This window comes from Nuphar pumila, chromosome 9, assembly GCF_984573655.1.
Source record: "Nuphar pumila chromosome 9, dmNupPumi1.hap1.1, whole genome shotgun sequence".
Lineage (NCBI taxonomy): Eukaryota > Viridiplantae > Streptophyta > Magnoliopsida > Nymphaeales > Nymphaeaceae > Nuphar > Nuphar pumila.
The window spans coordinates 27,082,005-27,100,867 of record NC_143257.1 but is presented as its reverse complement, the minus strand read 5'-3'; the positions used below and the strand labels follow the sequence as shown (position 1 = coordinate 27,100,867).

Below are 18,863 nucleotides of genomic sequence, written 5' to 3'. Positions count from 1 at the left end.
CTAAATTACTAACCTAATAATTCAAATCTAATTAATTAAAATCGAAACTGACAAAATAATGGAATGACTTATCTACCTTACACGCCTATATTGAATACAATTAATCTAATTATGACTTACCCCAAATAAAGACTCACTATTACTAAAACCGATGGCTAAATAAATGTTAGCTAAAATGACTAAGACCAAATCTAATCTAAGTTAATATAGAAGGTTAGAAGAAGGGATTTCTAAATGACAAGACATGAATTTGGTAAGTTTGGACTCTCAAAATTCGTCCAGCTAGAGGGAGATTATTCTCCTTAATTGTTTTAGAAATTAATTTGGAAAGCTTGAGAGATGAAACCATCCAGCTAGAGAGGCCCACACGGTTTTGAATTCTTTTCAAGAGAGATTTAACAATTACACCCCTTCCCAAAAATCATGCTTGACACTTTTAGAAAGTAATTTTAGAAATCAAATTTTGTTTCCAAAATCGAAAATACTCAATCCTCTCTTGCTTGGCTGGATAAAGACATTTACAAAGCTTTCCTCAATTGCATCCAACGAATTTGAATGAATCAACACTTACCAAAAATCGTTGCTCAATCAAAATTACTCCAATGCCCCTCTTTCAAAAATTCGACATTACCTATGGACTTAACCTATACTATAAATACCCTAAATAAACTAAACTATAAACACCATGGAATGAAGGTTAGAATGGGAATGTAGCACACGATTTTTCAAATGAATTAAATTAGCCAACATTCAACATTCAAAACTATCCCAATAAGACCACTAAACATTTTTTGACCTAAACACTCAATGCAATGAATCTAGACATGCTAGCTAGCTTACCTAAACCTAAGAAAACTTACCAAACACCCTAAACTCAAGCTGGACCTCTAATGGCAGACGTCCAGCTTGAGGAAGAAGAATACTCTAACACACTAGAAAAAAAATGACTTTTATCTCACTAAGAAAATCGACGGAAATTTTTTTATAGCTTTTTCTTTTGAACCAACTCAAACGAAATGAAAGGCTAACTTAATTATTAACTAAATCAAATGGAAAAATGCTGAGACACGACCTATTGAATCTGCAGCAAAAAGAAAACTAGTGCTAAACTGAAACAAAAATGAATTATTTAACAATGATACGACACACTCTAAAAGATTGACTCAATGCAACACCAAAATTAAATACAAACAGCACCCAACATCAAATCAAACTAATTTAGACTCTAAATTACTGGAACACCAGTTAATTAACAAAAAATGCTGCAACGAAATTTCAGACAATTAAAAATGAAAAAATGTCAAAATCGGCTAGAAGGGGTCTAGCCAATTTTTTTGGGTTATGACTAAAATGAAAATACAAACAAGATCCAACGACACACCTGACTCTAAATTAAACTTTTTAAACACTTTTTACTGTTACGAAAATTTCAGAACACAGAAATTGTAAAACGTTAAAATCGGCTAGAAGGGGTCTAGCCGATTTTCAATATTTTGGACTAAAATGACTTGTAACTAAAACCTAACGCCTAGAGAAGAAAGAGCACACTAGATCTAACGTGTTGGTCTCTGCACGAGTTCTATACTAAGGTTTAAAACAACACACATACAGAAAATAGAATAGAAAAACACCACACGCAGCTTGGGTTTTATCTAAAAGACGGGGAAGAGAAAGATCTTACCTCAAGGGCGATCCAACGAGTGTGGGGATGGAAAGAGCGGATTCAACCATTAGAAACATGCCTCATCATCTTCGTTGATGCTGGAATATCACAATGAAGCTCTCCTTTGCAGCTGCACCATGTTTGAAGTCCACCAAGGATGGAGAAGGAACCGATTCTCGATCGGGTGGCGTAGAATATCGGATGGAGGTAGGGCCGAGCGTTCTTGTTGGAGTGTATCACACTTCCACGCAATAAAAAGTGTCTTCAACCTCTGCTACACCTGCAAAACACAGCAAACATGGTGAATATCTAGCAAGGATGAGAAGAAATGAAAAGATATGTAAGAAAAGACAAGAAGAAATGCTTGAACTTCAAGCAACACTTCAAGCTTCAATGGAGGTGGCGTGGGATGAGTGGGGAAGAAGGTGGCTGGAGCAAGACTCAGTTGATGGGGCATGAATTCCAAGGAAAAAACGGCTAGGGTTTGCTGGAAACATGATTTTATAGTTTTGGCATTTTTCAGAAAAAGGTTTATAATAAAAAATATTGCTATGCGCCCCTTTTGGAGGGGGTTTTCTGAAAACATGTTCTAAATGAATCTTGGGTCACGTTGGATATGGATTTTGAGGTTTTAAATATTGGTCCAAGGCCCAAGACAGTCCATTTGGGTCAGATATGAATCTGATCCACCTCGAAATTCGTGTCTGAACACTAAAATAGTCATAACTCTCTCAATTTAACTCTGATTTTTCTAAAATTCGAACCATAACCCCATTATGTCAAAATGCATCCAATCATGGGTTCTAAGCCTTAAAATCATCTAAAATGCATGAATATCTTCATAACATGATGTGCATTTCATGCATCATTAAATACTCCCATGCTTGAATGTTTGTTAGTCCCTTAACAAACACTAACTATGTTATGAAATTGGAAAATAAATACGCACTAAGCCATAAAAAAACTAACTCACTTTCGTAGGAATCACGGTTGCATTTAGCTTATGCAACAAGCCCTTTAAACCCCTGGGTTACCCCAGTTGACGAGTAAGGTCTCATGAGGGTTTGCAGAGATGCTACCCACAAATATCAATGTCATGCAGGAATGATTTTTCAAAAATATTAGGCAATTAAGAAATCAGTTTGAGTAAATATGTTATGTAATGTACACTCTCAAAACCAATTCAGAAATTTCATGCCACCACAACAAAAATCTTTTTCCTTCACTTTTTTAAAACTGTAATTATCTATGATTTTTCTCAGAAAGTTAAGTAATCTCATGTTATCACTCATTTATCCTCACTTGTATATTTTCTGCACAGTATTTCACAATTATTCCTAAGCAATGAAATTTTTCTCAATAAACTCATTCTTTTTCTTTTGATTTTCAATTTTTCACCATTTTTCAATTCTCTCTCTTGAGCATTCTTCTCACTTTCAGCACTATTTCAAATATCATGTTTCGTGACCCGTGTAACGAGCTTTAGGTCAGTGACTCCCAGGCCAGACGACCTTAGGGCACCAGATACAAAGTATCCCTCGGACTTAATTGCTCGAGTCACTAGACCTTCTATTTGAATGAGTTACGTATAGTCTTCCTCTCATCATGTGCAATGTCTTTATCTCTTAGGCTTTCTATGCAGTTCATGTAACAAGCTTTCAAATAGGTGGCTCTCAAACCAGATGGCTTTAGGGCACCAGGTGTAAAACACCCTGCAGACTCTACTTACTCAAACTACAAAGGCCATAGATATCGACTAGACAAGAAGATGATCTTCTTCGTTATCCATTTCGTCAAGAGACTCAAACACTTCAACTTGTGTCTGAGTTCCACTACTAGGACTCACAAAGACATTAACAACTAAACGTAGCTCTTTCTTTTAAGCTCATCTTTCAAAACATCTTTCCATTGCTTATTTCTTCCACAAAACATACTGTGCATACTTATACTAAAGTGATTCAAAACTTTCTAACATTCAAATACTATCTTTTCTTTGAATTTTCTCATAAATAACTACTCTATTTGAATCAGATCAGAAAAAAATTTTACATGGAGCTTAAAAATTTTTAAATTGTTAGATTATGCCAAAAACAATCATATATGCTACAAACTTTTTCTCAATGACCTAATTTTATGAGTTTTTAGCTACCATGCATAAATTTTTTTTTTAATGTGCATCTAAACCACCCCCCCATGCTTGAATGACATTGTCCCTAGTGGCATACAAAATATGTAAATATGCAAAACAAATGCACACTAAAAGACAATAAAATAAATACGGGAGAAAGGATAGATACAACCTTATATGTGTCGCGCTTCTAAAGTTGATGATTGACTTGACTTTGCAGCATCCTATGCATATCTGACTGCATAATTTTCTGCTAATCTAGTCAATGGCTCTGCTCTGTACCCGGTAACTGATCCTCACACATTAGATAAAACTTGCATGAATCAAAACAAATGTCTGTTCATATGAAATAAAATACTAAACAAAAGAAAATGCTAAACTGAAAAACAAAATTACTCTATTATGTACATATAATACATCCCTCTGGTCAAATCTTGATGCCTTTGTGAGATTCAATACCTCACACTCACCATTCTGTAAGGAATCTGAAATGTAGGGCTTCAGTCTTTGCCCATTCACCTTGAATATACCTTGGGTCTGTGGATCAAATAATGTAACTGCCCCGTGTGGAAACACTTCTTTCACAATGTAAGCTCACTCCCATCTCGATCTTAATTTGCCTGGGAATAAATGCAAACGAGAATTGTATAACCAAACTCTCTGCTCCGGCTCAAACACTTTTCTCACAATGTGCTTATCATGAAATGCTTTAGTGCCAACTTTATATAACTTGGCATTCTCATATGCATCATTCCTGAGTTCTTCTAACTCAGAGAGCTGCAATGCTCTCGCTTTGCCAGCCTGGGTGAGGTCAAAATTTAATTTCTTGATGGCCCAATATGCCCTGTGCTCCAGCTCGACAAGGAGGTGGCATGCTTTCCCGAAGACAAAGCGATACGGGGACATGCCAATGGGAGTCTTAAATGCAGTCCTATATGCCCAAAGTGCATCATCTAAGCGTTGGGACCAATCCTTGCGGTCCAGACGAACTGTCTTTTCTAAAATCCGCTTTATTTCCCTATTCAAAACCTCGACCTATCCACTGGTCTACGGATGATAAGGTGTGGTGAATCTATGATTGACAGAATACTTTCTCAGAAGAGAAGCTATATGTACATTCTTGAAATGCTTGCCACCATCACTTATCATCGCACGTGGCACACCAAAACGACTGAAAATGTTGTGCTTAATGAACTTAAGCACCACTCTATGATCATTGGTCTTGGTTGCCACGGCCTTAACCCATTTGGACACATAATCTAACGCCACTAAAATGTACAAATTACCGCATGATGGTGGAAATGGGCCCATAAAATCTATGCCCCAAACATCAAAAATCTCAATGATCAAAATCAGTAGCAGGGGCATCATGTCCCTCTTGAACATGTTCCCAGTCTGCTGACATCTAAGACATTTTCTGCAGAACTCATGCGCATCTCTGTGGAGTGTGGGCAAAAAAATCTAGACTGCAAAACCTTTGCAGCTGTCTTCCTACTGCTAAAATGCCCTCCACAGGCTAATGAATGAGAAAAACTAAGGATGGACTCATACTCCTCCTCCGGAACGCATCTCCTAATGATCTGATCGGCACAATATTTGAACAGCTCTAGTGCATCCAAATAATAATGTCTCACCTGAGATAAGAATCACTCTCGCTCATTCTTATTCCAATGCTCAGAGATCTGCCTCGATACCAGATAGTTCACTATATCTGCAAACCAGGGTAAATGTGATGTTTTGACTGTCATGATCTGCTCATCGAGAAAAGAATCAATGATCGGTCTCTGATCCTGCGTGGTCTCCACGATCAGCCTAGAAAGATGGTCTGCTACTATATTCTCACTTCCTTTCTTATCTTGAATCTCGAGATCAAACTCTTGTAGTAACAGAACCCAACGAATGAGTCTCGGTTTGGTGTCTTTCTTGCTCAGAAGGTACTTCAATGCAGCATGATCAGAATAGACAACTACCTTGGAACCGAGAAGATAGGACCTAAACTTGTCCAATGCGAATACTACTGCAAGTAGCTCCTTCTCTGTTGTAGTGTAATTCAGTTGAACATCGGACAGAGTTCTACTTGCATAGTATATCACATAGGGCTTCTTGTCAATCCTTTGTCCTAAAATGACCCCCATAGCGTAGTCAGAAGCATCACACATAATCTCAAACGAAAGCATCCAATCCGGAGGTCTCAAAATGGGTGCAGTAATCAAGGCCTCTTTGAGTATCTCAAAGGCCTTCATGCAATCATCACTAAAATCAAAGGGCTGATCCTTCTCCAGTAATAAACAAAGCGGTCGAGAGATTTTGCTGAAATCTTTGAAGAACCGCCTATAAAATCCGGCGTGCCCTAAAAATGATCGAATCTGCCTCACAGTGGTGGGTGGAGTCAAACGAGAAATGGATTCCACCTTCTCTCTATCAACCTCAATCCCTCTCTTGGACACAATGTGTCCAAGCACAATCCCCTCTTGGACCATAAAGTGGCTCTTTTCCCAACTCAGAACCAGGTTTGTCTCCGTACACCTACTCAGTACTCAAGTAAGTTTCTGGAGGCAATCCTCAAATGAAGAGCCATAAACAGAAAAATCGTCCATAAAAACTTCCATGACATCATCCACCATGTCAAAGAAGATAGCTAACATGCACCTCTGAAAGGTTGTCGAAGCATTGCAGAGCCCGAACGGCATACGTCTAAATGCAAAGGTGCCATAAGGACAGGTAAATGTAGTTTTCTCCTGGTCGTCAAGATGGACAGCTACTTGATTATATCATGAGTATCCATCTAAGAAATAGTAGTAGCTTTGTCCTGCGAGTCTCTCCAAAATCTGATCAATGAATGGCAACGGGAAGTGGTCCTTCCGTGTAGCCACATTCAGCTTTCTATAGTCAATGCAGACTCGCCACCTTGTGGTGGTCTAAATCGGAATGCTTTCTCCCTTCTCATTCTCCACAACAGTGAGTCCAGATTTCTTCGGTACCACTTAAATCGGACTGACCCACTGGCTATCAGAAATGGGGTAAATGATCCCGACATCCAACCACTTCACTACCTCATTCTTCACCACTTCTTTCATGTTGGGATTCAATCTTCTCTGCATGTCTCGCGCTGGCTTGACTTCTTCATCGCAATGAATTCTGTGCATGCAGAATGAAGGATCAATCTCCTTCAAATCAGCCACTTCCCAGCCAATCGTTGCCTTGTGCTCTCATAAAATATCAAGCAATCTCTGCTCCTGCTCCTCAGTGAGCAGTGACGAGATGATCACAAGTAGAGTCTCACCAACTCCGAGATATGCATACTTGAGTGAATCTGGCAAGGGTTTCAGCTCATGTTTCGGAGGAGATTCTATCGAGGATTTGGCGGGGGTCTCCGCAAGTGGTGGGAGAGGTTCAATGCCCGCTCTCCAAGGAGGTAATTCTGACGACACTCCAGACACATCTACACTAACTCTACGACTATCCTCTCCTGTATAATACAACTCTAATGAATCCTCTGCCATGTACAATTTTGGTTGTTCTTCCACTAAATCATGTGCTACATCAACCTGGAAGCAGTCCATATCTCCCGTTGGACCCATCGTGGCATTGAAAATGTTCAACTTGACTTTTCTGTTGCCGAATGATAAATCCATAGCTCCGGTTCTACAATTGATACATGCATTGGCAGTAGCCAAGAATGGTCTGCCCAAAATGATCGGAGTCTGGTGCTGGCTATCCACTCCTTCCATATCAAGGATAATGAAATCGACTGGGAAATAGAAATCATCCACTTTAACTAGCACGTCTTCCAAGACACCTCTCGGTACCTTGACAGAACGATTTTCCAGCTGAAGTGTAATCGGAGTCGATCTCATTTCTCTTAGCCCAAAAGAATCATAGAAATATCCGGGCAGAATGTTCACGCTTGCTCCAAGATCGAGCAAAGCGCGTTCTATCCGAATGTTCCCTATGGTACAAGCAATAATTGGGGCTCCAGGATCCTTGAGCTTTGATGACGTCTGATGTTGAATCACTGAACTCACCTGCTAAGTCAGATGGACCCTGTTAGGAACTTTTACTCTAGATTTCCTCTTTTGTGTACATAGTTCCTTCGAAAAATTGGCATATGCCGGTACCTACTGAATGGCATCGAGCAAAGGCAGGTGTGAACACCCTAAAATTTTCAAAATCTTTTAAATATTCCCTTTTTGCCCCTGATTTCATTTTCTGAGCAAATGAGTCGCTTTTAAATCTAAATTCCAGTTTATTTCTCAAGTTTTACTGAAATTAAATTCATTTTATATATCTGACTCGATTTCGGTTCCGGATCTATTGTCAAGATCCAAATCTGAGCCTCGTTGCCCAACTTTTAAATTAAAATTACAGAAAATACCAAAAATAGTTTTTAAATAGCTCAAACAGTCCATTTGGCATCCGTTTGGATTCATCGTGTTGTATTTCTCGATTCGAGTGTCAAAACTCAAACATTTTCTCAAAACCTGGATCCAAACCCATTCTTCTAAAGAAATTTCCCCAAAATAACCCTGACTTTTCAGAAAAACTCTTCTTTTGTAAATATTTTGAAATTTTATAAAAAGTAGTCAAATTCCTTAGTTTTTAGAATTTTGTCTTCAAAAAATACAAAAAATATTGAAATTCAAGAAAAGAACAAAAAAATAAGAAAATCAAAAATCCAAAAAAAATAAAAAACTATGCAGTTTACTCTCCTTTTTAAACTTTTTGTTAAAGACCCTCTCTTAAAACCCCTTTTTGAAAATCAAAAACCATTTTTTAGAAAAATCCTTAAAAGAGCGCCCTCTTTTGGAATTTGAGGAAAATGGCAACGGCCATCCTCCCGCGCACCCTCCATCGCCTTCTTCCCCGCTGGGTGGCCCTCCATCTCCAATGACTCCCCTCTCTCGAACTCTCCTTTTGCTCTTTAAAAGGGGAGCACGCAGGAGGGAGAGGCCATCCATTCTTCACCTCTCCACTTGATCGGTTTCCCCCCCTCTCGACCCATTAACATCCACTATTAGCCGACATCCATCGCACTTCTCATTCTCGTTTTTCTTTTTCTCACTCTTCCCGTTTTTACCTTCTTCTTCTTCTCCTTCCGATCGATCGAGTGGGGAAGCTTCAACCCCAACCATAGTCATCAAAGGTAAGCAACTTATATCCTTCTTTTCTTTTCTTTTAGCAGTTTTCCTCTCCTGTTTTATCGTTGCCCCTTCTCGTTTCCTTCATAAAGTTTGCCCTCTTCTTATTTTTTTGTTCATCAAAGGCAATCATGTACCGTTGATCTGCCTATCGCAGCCTCAACAATACACTTTGCCACAACAATATTGCCTTTAACTCAATGTTCGCTACATTGAAGGCTACAACATAAATATAGGTATTATTTCTCATTTTCTGTGGATTCCTTTTTTTTTTTTTTGTTTTGTTTTGAAATCTCACTTTTTTTTTCAATTTTCTGTTTATATGAGGGTCGGATGTTCTTTCTAATACGATTTTCCATTTTATGTCTTTATTTTTCCCTCTGATTTCCTATTCATTTCAGTAATCATCTATTGGTTTTCCCTTATGATTTTCAGTTTTCGTTCTCATATTTTAAATTCTCGATTTTCCTATTATGTTTTGATAATTTGTTTTGTCTGAATTTTCTATTTCCTCTTTGTATGCTGTAGCATCGATTTTTTTTTTGTGTTCCCCTCCCTGCATTAATCTGATTACCACACACAGACATGGCATGGTAAGATGCAGTTTATATCTGGCTTCGTTTCAGTTATTTATTCCCATTCGATTCTCTGCATTATATTTCTACTAAATGTCACCCCATTATAACATCCATGTTCGTTAGAATGCTCCTTGGTGCATTAAAGCATATTGGTGTGCTAATGCCCTGAATTTCCAATCTATCGGGTGAGTCTATTCTGACAGCAGGTGGAGTTGTTGCGTAAGTCAGCATGAACGACCAGATCCAAGGTAATATAGATCCATTTGCTGCAGGGACAAAATTTGAATAATCAATCTGAGCCTTCTTAAAAGGAAATCTGAGTTATCGTGGAAGTATTTGGGTGTGTTACAAAGGAGTTCCCCTTTTCATCATCGACGTGTGTTCTTCAGAAGGTGGCTGGTTATGGTATTATCATTTTAACTTTCTGAGGTGGTAAATTCAGCAAATGGAAATAAGCTCAAGACAATCACAAAGTCGTCAAGCCTGTGTTTATAAACCAGTAATGCCTGACCCTCAATATTCTTAATATTTGAGAGGGAGGTATCCTGATTTCTGAAGCAGGACTGTTGGTGAATCTCATCAATCTATCTGCAACAAATCCTCAATAAAGGATGAAGATCAGTAAGGTAAGAGAAATGAATGTTCTTAATATCAGTGGGGGAAAGTGATTAAGAATTCCACTGCTAAGTGGATGATGGTATGTCTGAGGTCATCTCTATGTCTTATATCAACTGGATACATTAGATTTTCCTTCTACCCATATATTTATTCATCTGTTAACTACTGTATTATATTTTCATTCTTTTATTTATTTCACTTTTTTTTAGTTCCTGTATGTTAGCACCATCGGCCATGTTATCAGACATAAGTCACTAATATCCATTGCTGATCAGGGACAAATTTCATAATTCGTGATGAAGCCCCTCTGGTTTCATTAAAATTTCCTATACAGCTGGCTTTGCGTTTCTTTTTAGCAACCATGATTAATTCAACTAAAGGGAGATTCTTAGAAGAAAATCCAGGAATAATGGCAAAGATGGCAGTCTCATTAGTACAGGGCAAACAACCGACTGGCAATAGAGGTGACTCGCTGGGGTGTTCCAGCATGTAGGTCTGTAAGTTTTGGTATATGTACAAATATTACTGCAAAATCTTCTTTAACACATCATTTTTTTCTACATTCACCTGCATTTTTGTAACTTGTCACCCCTCCCCTTTGGAGAATGCATTACAGATGATGTTTCCGTTTTCCCTTGATGATTACACCCATTTGTACTATGAGCCTGTCCTTACATGACCTCTTGATCAAACATTTTGCAGGAAATTCAGTCTAACTTTACCTCAAAAACTTTAATGAATCTCTGCTAATTTTTTTACGAAAGTTTTATCCCCTGGTATAGCTTGTATACTTCCTATCACATTTCATTAAACATCCCCAGCCACTTTTTGCCTCCGCCATGTACAAGCACTATCACTGCACTTACATCAGTACATTGTACTGTAATATTCATTACTACAGCACCGCTACGTTCCATCTCCACCTTACTAATTGTACTCACCCACTATCATCCAGCTCAGTCCCCTACCATCTGGCAGCTTACCACCTTCCTCATCTCTGCTGCACGCCAGCACCATTTGTTGTCACCAGATTTCAGCAACTCCCCAATTCATGACTATCACCATATTCCAGCATTCCACTTAAATCACATGACATCCACTAAATTATAACCTATGCCCAACAGCCCACTGCCCTGTGCACAGCCTCCATCACCTCCAGCAGCACCCTGTCACTTACTTTCAGCCCAGCAACCACGCTTGCCTCCAAACAGACAAAAGGTTGTACCCCATTTCTAGTTAATGGCTGTTCAAAGATGGTCAGCAAAAATTATGCTCCTGCAAGTCCTATGGATGAAGCATCTCTCCTAGCTGGGTTCATAAAGACCCAAAGAGCTATGTCATGCAAGTTTTCCTTAGTTTCTGATATTGCCAATGCATTAGCAACCATCATCTCTGCTGCACCTTCACAACTATCAGAACTTCTTCTTTCTTCTAAAGGTCACAGCTGCAATTTCCTATGCTTTCAAAGCATACAGCCTTCCAACTCATCAATAGCCGCAACTTCCTTCACTGTTATATCATCAGAAACCATCATCCCTGCTGCACCTTCACACCTATCAGAACTTCATCTCTCTGCTAAAGGTATTGCCAATCACATCCTCTTCTATTTGGTGGTAAAGTTTTCTTAGTTATCATGGTTCTCACCTTTGTTATATCTTCAATATGGATCAACATCCATTTGTGCTCCCTCTGTTGTGCTATCACCATAGCATTTAAGTCATTCTCTTGTACATTCCATTATGTTTATTAGCATGTTTGCATTACCATTTCAGAAAAACACGCTCTACATACCTTTTCATTGAGAATATTCTCATCTATAGATAGATATATCACATAGGTACCATGCTTAGATACATACACGTTATATATACATGGCATGCACGCATTTAGTTCTTATATAAATCTTTCAATCATAGGAATGCATGTGCATCTCTTCGTTCTTATGTATATTTTACACACATTCATATGCATGTCCATATACATCTTAAAATTCCTTTCATCATTTATCTCCGTGATATCGTGGGACATTGCCATCTCTCTTTTCACTTGTACTAATCTACTTTGTTTTGCAGGAAATATACCGAGAATGTCATACTTCTTCTTAGCTTAGAAATTGTAAATATTAATCTCAGAATCGTAATTGTTGGATTATAATGAGAAAATTTGCATTTCTAGCTTATATTAGAATACATGAGCATGTATATATCTTCAAGAATTTCTTGATTCGTGACATTTTCCTCTCTTTTTTTCAAAGCTACACAAATGGTGAAACACGAATGGCACGTGCACCGTTCCATAAGAGGTGATTAAATCCTAAGTTGATGATTTACATCAATAGCCATAGTCAGGATGTGAACAAAACTTTGGATTTTCAACTTTTATGGAATAACACTGAATCCACACTGGATCCCTCTTCAAAAATCATCATATTTTCAAATATTTTCTTCTTTTATTAGAGTTTAATTTAAAATTAGCTCAAAATATATATCAATGACCATAGTCAGGATATATTGAGAGTTAATTTCATTTTAACTCTATAAAAGCACCAAAAATGTTTCATTCTTTATCTGAATTTAAATAAAGATTATTATATAATGCATTCAATGACCATAGTTAGAAATGTATTATATCTTCAATCTCATTTTAATTCATTTAAAGAATGCAATAACTTTTTCAAAATTCAATTTCAAATTCTTTAAATTCATTTCATCATTTAGGATAGAATTGCATCATATTTTCAAAATTTCTTTTCAAAAACTCCAAGTGATTTTGAGTATCTTTCTTCATTTCTCAAATCAATTCTATTCTATAGATTCAAATTCAATTCTATCTCATTTTCAAGATTCAAAATTCGATTTCAAAGTCCAAATTGACTTTGAAATTTCAAATTCATTTCAAAAACTTCAAAATTTCCAATCAAACTTCAAAGTTCAAATCAACTTTGAATTTTCAAATTCAAGCTTCAAATTCAAAGTCCAATTTGACTTTGAAATTCATTTGTATACTCAAAATTCAATTCTCAAATCAAATTCCAAACTCATTGTCAAGATTCAAATTCAATTTAATATCTCAAAAATCCATTTTCAAAGTTCAATTTAACTTTGAAATCTCTGATTCATCTTCTGATTTCAAATTCAAAAATCAAGTTTGTTTTCTCATCCTCAAAATCCAAGTTTTGAGATTGATTCCGAATTCAAGTCTTTTTCTAAGTTTTAAATTTAATCTAGGTTTTCAAAACCCAGATCCATCTTCAAAAGTCCCATTTGGACTTTCAGAATCCAAATCCAAAGTTATATCCTAATCCCAACTTGGATCCAGATTTTCAAGTACAATCTCCACTTTTGGATCTCAGATTTCATATCCAATTCCATTTTAGGATCCAGAATTCAACTTCCACTTTGGATCTCAGACTTCAGATCCAAATCCATTTCAGGATCCAGAATCCAATTCCACCTTGGATCTTGGACTTCAGATCCAATCCCATTTAGGGTCCAGAATTCAAATTCCATCTTAGATCCCAGATTTCAAATCCAATTCCATTTCCAATTTTAGATTTCAAATTAAAATTCTATCCTGATTTCAAATTTTAAATCTGAAATTCAATTCCATCTCAGATTTCATCTCTCCTCTGAATTCACAATTCAAATTTAAAGTCCATTTTCTGACTTTGAAATTTCCTTCCTTTTCCCTTTTTATCTCAACTTCGAAATCCTTCTTTTCAAACCAAAGATTTATTTTTTCCAACTCTGATCATTTCAAAGACTAAGAACTTCAAATCCATCTCAAGTTCTAAAGTTAGATTCTACCATTCAGAAACCATTTCTTCACTCCATTATCAAGTTTATCTCAGAACACTTGGAGATTTCCAAAACCATTTTTTTCGAAAAGAGCATACATCCTTGCATTGCACAAGCATGATTCTTTGTGCATTTAGACTTAGAATAAATTCTTAGATAGTATTTAGGCAAAGCAAAAAGGCATAAATTCGATCCTTGGTTCGATTACCCTTGGTAAAGGCGCCAAGAACGGACGAACCTCGTACCGACGAGCGAGCCCCGTCTCTCCATTTTTCCTGCAATATTTTCAAAATGGAGGCGAGTTATTTTCCTAAATATTTTTAAATCAAGGTCAAGTGAAACCCTGCAAAAGAGTTCCTCTTCTCTCTTCTTTTCTTTTCTCTTCTCTCTTCTTTTCTGTCTTTTCATTTCTCCCCTCAAAAAGGAGAAATGGAGGTCAAAAAGGAAGAAGAGAAGGAAGAGAGAGAAACACCAACGAGAGGAAAATTTTTTGTGATGATCACAGCAGGTTGATCTGCACATGCTTGAAAATGTTAAGCATGTCCTGGATCTTCGTGCCTTGCTTTCCTCTAACTCTCGGAGATTCTAATGCTTTGGGATAGGGTGGTTTGGGAATATACATCGGGGGGTCCTCCTCTTTGTGAGAAGGCTCACTCATATCCTGCTTATGAACTGGGGTGGGGGATGATGATGATGATGACTGAGCCACAGAAGATGAAATACTGGCATCTAACTCATCGGTCCTCTCTCTACTCTCTCTACTATCTCTACTCTCTCTACCCTCGACGTGATACTCACGTCGACTCCTGAGGGCTATAACAGATTTGGCCTGTTGCTGTGACTCAGTATGGTACAGGCCTTCCGTCATTTGATCCTTGCCCTTCGGGTTCATGACTGCCTGACTCGGCAAACTACCCTTAGGTCTCCTACTAATAGCCTCTGCTAACTGTCCCATCTGCGACTCTAACTTCGCAATGGACTACGTATGCGAGCTCAAGATCTGAATACACTTCTCAAAAGCAATCTGATTAGAGGTTTTCACCACTTGAAATGCTTGGAGAAGTCTCTCGTCGAAAGATGTCTGCGAGGCAGATTCTTGTGAGATCGGAGGAGGAAATGAAGAAGAGTTCTGAGGATAGCTCGACCTCTGAAATGTCTGAGTGAATGCTGGCAGCCGAGTCGGCTGAGAAGATGGAGGAAGCTGGGTGGAAGGTTGTGGATTCTTCCATGAAAAATTGGGATGGTTACGCCAACCTGGATTATATGTAGGTGAATATGGGTTGTTCTGGGGTCTGGCGTAACCCTGAGCAGCCTGAACTTGTTTTTGCACAAATTCAGGGTACTGAGCTGTCGAAGGGCACTAAGTGATCACATGTGTCAGACTAGCACAGAGAGTACACACTTGCTAACTGGTCGATGGTCCCGCGAGAAGTTGGTCCAACTTCTGAGCAATCATATCCACCTTGTACTGTAATGAAGTAGATGGACCAATCTCGAGAACACCACCCTTCTTCTGAATGCTAGGTGTGGTCCTATCCGAATGAGAACTAGAAGCATGGTGGAGAGAATTCTCTGCCAATGTATCAAATAGCCTCCATGCTTCATCTTTACTCTTCAACATGAAGGTCCCTCTGCATGAAGAATCGATCATCTGACGATTCCTATCAGATAATCCATCGTAAAAGCTCTGCACCAGCTGCCATCTCGGCACCTGATGATGGGGACACTTCCTAAGGAGATCCTTCATTCTCTCCCAGATCTCATGAAATTGCTCACCATCTAGCTCTGAGAAGCTAGTAATGGCTCGCCTATATTGGTTTGTCCTACCAATGGGAAAGTATTTCCTAAGGAAGTCCTGTTGTAACTGATCCCATGACCCTATCTCTATTGAATCTAAGGACTTTAGCCAATACTTGGCCTTGTCCTTCAATGAAAATGGGAATAGGGTCAACCTCAATATATCATCATCGAAATTCTGTATCTTGACTGTAGAACAGATTTCGAGAAATTTGTCTAAATGCCTATAGGGATCTTCATGACTAAGGCCATAAAAGGATGGTAACATCTGAATAATGTTGGCCTTAATCTCATTGTGAGGCACTCCTACATCGGGTCTCCGAATGCAGGATGCCTGAACATAGTCTGTGGGAGTAAAGTACTCCCTTAGAGCACGTGGAGGAGCTGGAGCTGGAGCTGGAGGATTCATATCGCCCACTATTGTTGAACTTCGAGGAGAATGTAAAATTCTCTCTGGGTTGTTAACAAATGGATGTAATGGGGTTTCCAAAGCTCTTTGCCCCTGCATACACTGGTACTAAGACCAGATGTAGGCAACCGACCTAAATCTAAATCTAAACTAAGTCAAATACTGAAATTTAAATAACAAAAGCAAAATCTAACTAACAAAATTACACTACTATGTCAGAACTATCTAACTAAATAAATGAAATAACAAAGCAAAACTAATTTAAATTACTGAAATAAAAGAATACAGGAAATCACAAACTATGTTTTCTAAAACCCACCTGTCTAATCGCTCCTTTCAGCATGCAATTCAGTGAATCCTAGAAAAACAGCATGTGAATCCTATATGTACTAACTATGTTAAGCCTATATTCACTTACTAATCTTACTAACTAGAAAAGAAGAACAACTACTTAACTAATTAACTAACACAGATTAATAAACTGAAATCTAAGAAATAGCAGAATATATTCGCTGTTCCCCGGCAACGGCGCCAAAATTTGGTAGGGTTTTTGCAAATGATATTTTTAAAAGATATTTTCCAATGAAAACAAGTGAAAAATTGTCAACCAAAAGTAATAAAACTGACTTTCCACAAAAGTGGCAAGTACGGGTCGAATCCACAGGGAACGGGAAATATTCAAATTAATTCTAAAAATTCCAATTTATTAATAAACAATTATGAATTTAAGTCAATAATTACAATTCTAATAAAATTACAAAATAAAAACTACAATTAACTAGAAAAGCAATTTTAATTCATCTTATGCTCACCAAGGGCAATTTTGTCCTTTCACCCAAATGTCACTTTTCACGCTTGGACAAGATTAACCGTGTAATCTTTAGTAGCTTTTCAACCTAAAACAAAGACAATAAGAAGTTAGTACACAAGGACAATAATTAAATCTAAGAATGAAAATAAAACTAATTCTACACAAATTAACTACTTAATTTCTAATTAAAACTGAAAATTAAACAGAATATCCAAATGACTCTACTGACTAATTAGTCAAAGTCTAACTACTTGATTAATACTGATACACTATCTAAAATGCAGAAAAATACAGAAAACTCAAGAAAATCAATAAAATACTGAAATGACTATTTTACCCCTAACTAGTGCAACAGTGAATTCTGACAGCTTTTCACAAACAGAGTGATTAAAGGGGCAAACAAAGTCCAAATTTCCCAAAAATTCTTCTGTTCTGTTTCTGACAGATTCAAGAATCTGACAGTTTTTACGGATTTGAAAAATTCGTTCTGGAACTACAGATATAAGTGTTTTAAATTCAGGAAAAATCTGGAAATCGCAGGACCTGAAACTGAAAAACCTGAAAAAGCTGTTTTCGCAAAACGCTTAAAAACCAAACCAAATCAACTAGAAATGAACTGAATTTTGGTATGCAGACAGTGAACACGCTGATGAAGAGAATAGAGCAAAAATGCTTGAAAAACTCTAAAAATTTGCACATAAAATGATGAGCGAAAATGCAGTAAAAATCAATTTTCAAAATCAATGCACTATTCACTTGGGAAATACACTTTTGACACTATGACTGTAATAGAAATGCAAAAACAGACTTAATACCAATAAATGACTGTTAAAACACAGAGAATGGATGTACTTGATCTAACTACACAAAAATGTAAATCTAGCACGCAAATCAAGGCTAGGTCTAATCTAAATAACACACCAAATGTAAACTAACCTAACTAAATATGCAATGCTAACTACAATATCTAAAGGATTAAACTAATTCAATCTAATACAATAACATAAACTAAATGCTGAAATAAAACATGCAATGCACATTTGAAAGCTAAATTAATATGAACTTAGAAAGAACATTAACTTAATTTACTAATTAACCTAAATAACTTGAAAAACTATCTAAGGTCAATTGAGAACTAGAGTCAACTAAGGAACTAAGGACTAATGGAGGGTGCGGTGTAGGGTTTGAATTGGACTTAGGTTCACGCCCCACCTTGAGTAATCCACTAGGTTGACTAGGTTAGACACTTAACTAAATTACTAACCTAATAATTCAAATCTAATTAAAATCAAAACTGACAAAATAATGGAATGACTTATCTACCTTACACGCCTATATTGAATACAATTAATCTAATTATGACTTACCCCAAATAAAGACTCACTATTACTAAAACCGATGGCTAAATAAATGTTAGCTAAAATGACTCAGACCAAATCTAATCTAAGTTAATATAGATGGTTAGAAGAAGGGATTTCTAAATGACAAGACACGAATTTGGTAAGATTGGACTCTCAAAATTCATCCAGCTAGAGGGAGATTATTCTCCTTAATTGTTTTAGAAATTAATTTGGAAAGCTTGAGAGATGAAACCGTCCAGCTAGAGAGGCCCACACGGTTTTGAATTCTTTTCATGAGAGATTTAACAATTACACCCCTTCCCAAAAATCATGCTTGACACTTTTAGAAAGTAATTTTAGAAATCAAATTTTGTTTCCAAAATCGAAAATACTCAATCCTCTCTTGCTTGGCTGGATAAAGACATTTACAAAGCTTTCCCCAATTGCATCCAACGAATTTGAATGAATCAACACTTACCAAAAATCGTTGCTCAATCAAAATTACTCCAATGCCCCTCTTTCAAAAATTTGACTTTACCTATGGACTTAACCTATACTATAAATACCCTAAATAAACTAAACTA

At 37.2% G+C, this 18,863-nt stretch overlaps 1 pseudogene; it reads right to left on the bottom strand.

Annotated features, from left to right (window-relative positions):
- Window positions 1-5,465: 5,465 nt before the first annotated feature.
- Window positions 5,466-14,814, bottom strand: LOC149828514 (uncharacterized; annotated as a pseudogene).
- Window positions 14,815-18,863: the final 4,049 nt, after the last annotated feature.